A 7,362-nucleotide genomic window follows, 5' to 3' on the forward strand; every position below is an offset into this window, starting at 1 on the left:
CATGTACCCTTGATGGTTGCATTCTGGGTGACTCTCCCTTCTTTACATCTGTGCCTTCTGGAAGAGTTGGTTCTGGAAGTGATACTGTATACAGGTCCAATGATGAATTCAAACAGGTTAAGCCCTTATATTAATTAATTAATCGCCTCTCTTTTCTCTTTCAGATTGAAAGCTTGATATTTGGTGCACGGAAAGATGTATGATTAGGGATGTATGACTCATGAAACTAGTCTGATTGGTTGTTATAATGTTGTTTTCTTCTCAAACAATTTAAAATTATAATGCCAAATAAAAATGCTACTATGATATTCTGTACTGTGTTGAATGCATTTCTGATAACTTCCATTAACCAAAATAAAATAAAATAAATCTGAGGTAAGCTTTTAATCTTAGTATGATTGAAAAAGAATTGTTCATAGTTACTAGTTAGTGTGATTGTTAGTTGAATTTTTGTGTTTCAGTGTTATGTAGTTTGTGTATGTTCTTCGCAGCATGGAAATTCAAATCCAGAGGCTGTTGAAATATCAAAATTTTCATTTTTTGCAACAAGGCACAGGTTGTGGGGTGGCCCACCAATTCAATCATTTCGAAAGAACACCATGGCATCTAATTTGACAAAGAACAATGATGAAGTTGAAGAAAAACCAGGATTTGGTTGTTTGTATGTGAAGATAAGTATGGATGTTGCTCCTTATCTAAGAAAGGTTGATCTTAATTCCTATAGCAACTATAAGGAACTTTCTTCAGCTCTTTAGAAGATGTTCAGCTGCTTCACCATTGGTATTTTCTTTAACTACTTTTTTCTTTTTTTTTTTTATTTTTCTTTATAAGAAACCTTTTTCTTTAGTTTGAGTTGCAACTTCTTTAATGAAAAATTAGGTCAGTGCAACTCTCCTGGGCTGTCTGGAAAAGATGGATTAAGTGAGAGCTTTTTAAAGGATCTTCTTCTTCTCCATGGCTCTGAATATGTTCTTACTTATGAAGACAAGGATGGAGATTGGTCGATTGGATGCTTGTGGAAGATGTTCCTTGGGAGTATGTTATATCTATTTTTGTTATATAAAATCGTATATACAAAAAATTAGCCATCAATCAAGTCATTGCTTATAGAATACTAAAAATACGTATTTGGTATCTCATAAATTTTCTTTATCATATTAACGTAAACAAGTTTAATTATTCTACTATGGCATGTTTGATTATTCTGATGATCGATTATTTAGTTGGCCAAAAAAGTGTGAATTAGTATGGAGCATTTTTGCTTTACATGTTATTCTTTAAAGATCATATCCAATTATAATAAACAAATTCTTTGTTGATGTAGGCTGTTCACTGACTCATGCAGGAAACTGAGGATCATGAATGGTCTGAGGCAATTGGACTTGGTACATCTTACACTAAATATGTTGGATTACCAGATTAAGATTCAAGATTGTTTAAAGATTTTGTTATGGTTTGTATTGGTTGCAGCTCCAAGAGCAATGAAAGAATTAAAGAGCCAAAACTAGTGCAAAAATTGTTGAACTATACTGATTGTTCATGAATAGAACAAAGTTATGTGGTTCACGAATTATTTTTACCATGTTTTAGTCTAGATTGTAGATCATAAATTTGATGTATTTAAAAATTTTTAATATTTTAAATTTTATATTTCTATGTAGACATTGTGAATGTTTTTGGTATTTATTTCAAAAATTGATCTATGTTTGATTCTTTTTATATTTTGTGGAAATGTAATTATTTATAAAAATTAAGTTTTAATAGTGATAAATGTGAAATTAATAAAAATATATAATCATAAGATCAGGAACAACAACCGATTTAGATTTTTGGTTCAGGAATTAGTGACCAATTTAGTGATCGATTTTAGATTTTCAATTCAGGCATCGGTGACCAATTTAGTGACCAATTTCATTGGTGTCCAAAAAGTTGGTCGACATTTAGCAACCGATTTACTTAGCGGCGAAAAATTTGGTCACCATTTAGCAAGGTTGCGAGAACCGGATTGGTCAATAAACCGGTGAGGTGACTGGTTCACTGGTTTAATGATTCGACCGGAATTCAACCGGAATCCAACCGGTTTAATTAAATATTAAATAAAATTACTAAAAATTTAATATATAATTTTAAATATTTAAATTTCAATAAAATTTAACCTAATAAAATTTAAAATTTAAAATTTCAATCTATAACCTAATAATAAAAAATAACAAACAATTGAAACAAATCAATAATAACAACTCACCTTTGAATTTCAAACATAATCATAATTTTAATTTTGAACAAACAATCATAATTTGAACAAACAGAATTACAAAAAATATGAAATCAAAACAAACAGATTATGAAATCAAATTGCAGTAACAAATTAACAAAAAGGCTTGCTGTAGTTATTGGCATCAATGTATAATTTAGTTTTTTAAAATCAACAAAATTATTCTAAAAAATTTAATAAAAGTACCAGCAACCATTAACAAGTCATAAAACAAAAGAGGCAGCAACCAGATTTCCTTCATCAGTTAATCAATAGAGTTAAATAGTTAATCCAATTGAATTTTTTCTTTTACAATTACAACAATCAGAGTTCAATCTATCCAACCATCAGAATCCAGAATATAAAAAGCAGCAAATCATAATCATCATAATTAACAAAATAAAAAAATAAATTAAACTACGGAAGAACTCAAGAAACATGGAGAGCAACATAATCAAATTCTGTAATTTTCTACGGCGGCAGAGTGAGCGACGAGTCCACAGCGGCAGAAAAACGTTCGAACTTTGTTGTGAGTTCAATAGAGAAAGGGATCGAAGACAAAGACGGGCAAAGACGATGAGGACAGAGACAAGTTCATCGAGGCCGACGACGACATGGACAAAAGTGGCTTGACGACACCAACAATAGCTCCGAGCAGACCTGGCGATGCGAGAAGGGATCTAGGAGGAGAAGAGGGGCGGCCAACGAGGACGAGGACAGAGGTGGGATTGACGACACCACGATGACAGAGAAGCTGAGAAGGTGACGCTACTGTTGATGGTGGCGGCGCTAGAACTCAGAGGGGTAGTGGCGGCGGCTGGAATTCAGAGGGGGAAAGAGAGGGGTATTAGGGTTTTCTTCTAAGAAAGAGGGGTAACTGGGTAGTGGGTAGCTTTTATATAGGTTTTTTAATTTTTTTTTTTATTTTTAACCTTTGAAAACCGTAAAAAACCCGACCGGTTTTACTAGTTCACCGGTTAACTGCCGGTTTGACCGGTTTTTTACCGGTTTTTTACCAAACGGTTTTTGGCATCACCCGAACCAGCCAGATGACCGATTTCCAGTTAATCCGGTTGAACCGGCCGGTCCGGTTTGGTTTTCAGAACAATGCCATTTAGCGACCGATACTCTTTGGTGAGAGTTTAGTGGCCTTGTTAAAAAATCAGTCACTAAAGGTTAGCGACCGAAATTGGTCGCTATTTTCTAATTAGCAACCAAGGTTTTAGTGACCACTAGAATCGGTCGCTAAATTGGTCGCTATTCCGATAATATCTTGTAGTGATTCAATAACATTTAGTAAAACTGCTACAATAGATCTTCTATAGTAATATTATGAAAAATATTATAATAGATATATTTTGTAACACTTAAAAAAAATGTTACAATAGATATTTTATGTAATATTTAAAAAATATTACAATAGATATTTTATGTAACACTTAAAAAATGTAACAATAAGTCTTTCTAATTGGTGGACGAAATTGTGATCCATGTTCTAACTATTTTGAGATGAGGGCTACTATTATGGCACTGGTTGAATTCACAACTCCGTTCAACTAACCAGCAAGTGTACTGGGTCGTCCAAGTAATAAACCTTACGTGAGTAAGGGTCGATCCCACAGAGATTGTTGGTATGAAGCAAGCTATGGTCACCTTGTAAATCTCAGTCAGGCAGATTAAATATTGATTTATGGTTTCGAAAATTAATAATAAAAGGAAATAATAAAAGGGATACTTATGTAGCCTCATTGGTAGGAATTTCAGACAAGCGAATGGAGATGCTGTATGGCTCAGGGACGCCTGCTCTCCTACTGCTTCAACTCAATCTTTCTTACTCCTTTCCATGGCAAGCTGTGTATAGGGGTTTACCATCAGCGGTGGCTACTTTCAATCCTCTCGGGAAAATGGTCCTCTGCGGCTGTCACTGATGAGCGGATAATTTGTACGCTTTTTGGCATTGTTTTTAGTATGTTTTTAGTATGATCTAGTTAGTTTTTAGTATATTTTTATTAGTTTTTAGTTAAAATTTACTTTTCTGGACTTTACTATGAGTTTGTGTGTTTTTCTGTGATTTCAGGTATTTTCTGGCTGAAATTGAGGGACCTGAGCAAAAATCTGATTCAGAGACTCAAAAGGACTGCAGATGCTGTTGGATTCTGACCTCCCTGCACTCGAAGTGGATTTTCTGGAGCTACAGAAGCCCAATTGGCGCGCTCTCAACGGCGTTGAAAAGTAGACATCCTGGGCTTTCCAGCAATATATGATAGTCCATACTTTGCCCAAGATTTGATGGCCCAAACCGGCGTTCAAAGTCACCTCAAGAAATTCCAGCGTTAAACGCCGGAACTGGCACCTAAATGGGAGTTAAACGCCCAAACTAGCATAAAAGCTGGCGTTTAACTCCAAGAAGAGTCTCTACACGAAAATGCTTCATTGTTCAGCCCAAGCACACACCAAGTGGGCCCGGAAGTGGATTTTTATGTCATTTACTCATCTTTGTACACCTTAGGCTACTAGTTATCTATAAGTAGGAAAGCAGAGAGACGGAAGGGAAGGCATCTTCATGCGCTTATCTGAAGTTCCTACCAATGAATTACATAAGTATCTCTATCTTTACCTTTTATGTTATTTTCGTTCATCATCATATTCATTTGAGTCTGCCTGACTGAGATTTACAAGGTGACCATAGCTTGCTTCATACTAACAATCTCCGTGGGATCGACCCTTACTCACGTAAGGTATTACTTGGACGACCCAGTGCACTTGCTGGTTAGTTGTGCGAAGTTGTGTAATGCCATGGAATTGAACTACCAAGTTTTTGGAGTTCATGACCGGGGATTATGAGAGTTGTGAAAAGTATTGTTCACAATTTCGCGCACCAAGTTTTTGGCGCCGTTGCCGGGGATTGTTCATGTTTTGAGCAAGCTTTTTGTCCGGTAACATCAGTGCCAAAATCCGGCAACAGCACCAAGTTTTTGGCGCCGTTGCCGGGGATTGTTTGTGTATGGACAACTGACGGTTCATCTTGTTGCTTAGATTAGATATTTTTTTTTCGAAATTCTTGAAGGTGAATCCTAGAGTTTCATGATGATTTGTTGAAATCTGGCTGGCTGAGAAGCCATGTCTAATTTCATTGGACCGAGGTTTCAACTTATCATCACAAGAGCTTGTTGATTTTCATCAATCTTGCTTTTGGAGCAGTGATCTGCTAAGGCTTGGCTGGCCTTTGGCCATGTCTAGTGTTTTGGACCGAAGCTTTCTTTGAAAGCTTGGCTGGCTGTGAAGCCATGTCTAATTCCTGGACCGGAGTCTTAGACTAGCATTGCACTGATTCCTGGAATTCTCATTAAGAATTTTGATACCTTTTTCCACTTAATTTTCGAAAAACACAAAAAAAAAATTACAAAATCATAAAAACCAAAAATATTTGATGTTTCTTGCTTAAGTTTAGTGTCTCATCTTAAGTTTGGTGTCAATTGCATGCATTCATTCATGTGTCTTAATGGTCTTCAAGTAATTCTTGATGATTTTCGTGTTCTAATCTTCGAATTCAATTGACTTGAGTGTTTTGTATGTCTCATATGCATTCTCATTAGTGTCAGTAGTATACAAACTGCTAAGTTTGGTGTCTTGCATGCATTGTTATTTCATTCTTGTTGCATTTTGATTATAAAAAAAAACCAAAAATATTTTTAATTTGTGTCTTTTCAAGTCAATGATACAGAGAATTGAAGATTCAGAACATACTGCAGAGGAATTATACAGAAAAAGCTGGGCATTCAAAATGCCCAGTGAAGAAGACAGACTGGCGTTTAAACGCCAGCCAGGGTACCTGGTTGGGCGTTTAACGCCCAAAAAGGGTGCATTTTGGGCGTTAAACGCCAGAATGTATACCATTCTGGGCGTTTAACGCCAGGATGGTGCTAGGGGGAGAATTTTGTTTTCAAATCAATTTTTTTCAAGTTTTCAAAGTTTTTCAAAATCAAATCTTTTTCAAATCATATCTTTTCAATCAAATGTTTTCAAAATCAATTTCTTTCCTTTTTCAAAGATACTTACTAACAATTAATGATTTGATTGAACATCTCAAATTTGTTGCCTTTTCTGTTGAGAAAGGTTTAATGTTTGAATCATATCTTTTCTTGTTAGGCAAGTCACTAATTTTCAAAATCAAATCTTTTAAAATTGTTTTCAAATCATATCTTCTCAATCACATCTTTTTAAAACTAATCATATCTTCTTAACCTCATCTTTTTCAAAATAGTTTTCAATCAAATCTTTTTGATTTCTAATCCCAATTTCTTTTTCAAAAATCACTTGATTTCTTTCTTACTTTTATTTTCGAAAATCAATTAAGTGTTTTTCAAAATATTTTCAAAATCTTTTTAATTGAATTTTCGAAAATCTTCTTCCTCTCCTCCCACATCCTTCTATTTATGGAGTACTACTCCTTCTTAATGCACAATTCGAACTCTATCTAATCAAGTTCGAATTCTTCTACCTTCTTTTCTTCTACTTTTCTTTTCCTCTGACACCTCAAGGAATCTCTATACTGTGACATAGAGGATTCCACATTTTCTTTTTCTCTTCTCTTTCATATGAGCAGGAGCAGAGACAAAGGCATTCTTGTTGAAGCTGACCCTGAACCTGAGAGAACCTTGAAGCGAAAGCTAAGAGAAGCCAAGGCACAACTCTCTTTAGAGGGCCTGACCGAATTCTTCAAAGAAGAAGAACACATGGCAGCCGAAAACAACACCAATGCCAACAATACAAGGAAGGTGCTGGGTGACTTTACTGCACCTACTCCCAACTTCTATGGGAGAAGCATCTCTATCCCTGCCATTGGAGCAAACAACTTTGAGCTTAAGCCTCAATTAGTTTCTCTAATGCAACAGAATTGCAAATTCCATGGACTTCCAATGGAAGATCCTCATCAGTTTTTAGCTGAGTTCTTGCAAATCTGTGACACAGTCAAGACTAATGGGGTTGACCCTGAGGTCTACAGACTGATGCTATTCCCTTTTGCTGTAAGAGACAGAGCTAGAATATGGTTGGACTCACAACCTAAAGATAGCCTGGACTCTTGGGAAAAGCTAGTCAATGCCTTC

General features: G+C 35.5%; 1 pseudogene; it reads left to right on the plus strand.

Moving 5' to 3' along the window:
* Window positions 1-575: 575 nt before the first annotated feature.
* Window positions 576-1,516, plus strand: LOC130976993 (auxin-responsive protein IAA8-like; annotated as a pseudogene).
* Window positions 1,517-7,362: the final 5,846 nt, after the last annotated feature.

This window comes from Arachis stenosperma, chromosome 4 (assembly GCF_014773155.1).
Source record: "Arachis stenosperma cultivar V10309 chromosome 4, arast.V10309.gnm1.PFL2, whole genome shotgun sequence".
NCBI lineage: Eukaryota > Viridiplantae > Streptophyta > Magnoliopsida > Fabales > Fabaceae > Arachis > Arachis stenosperma.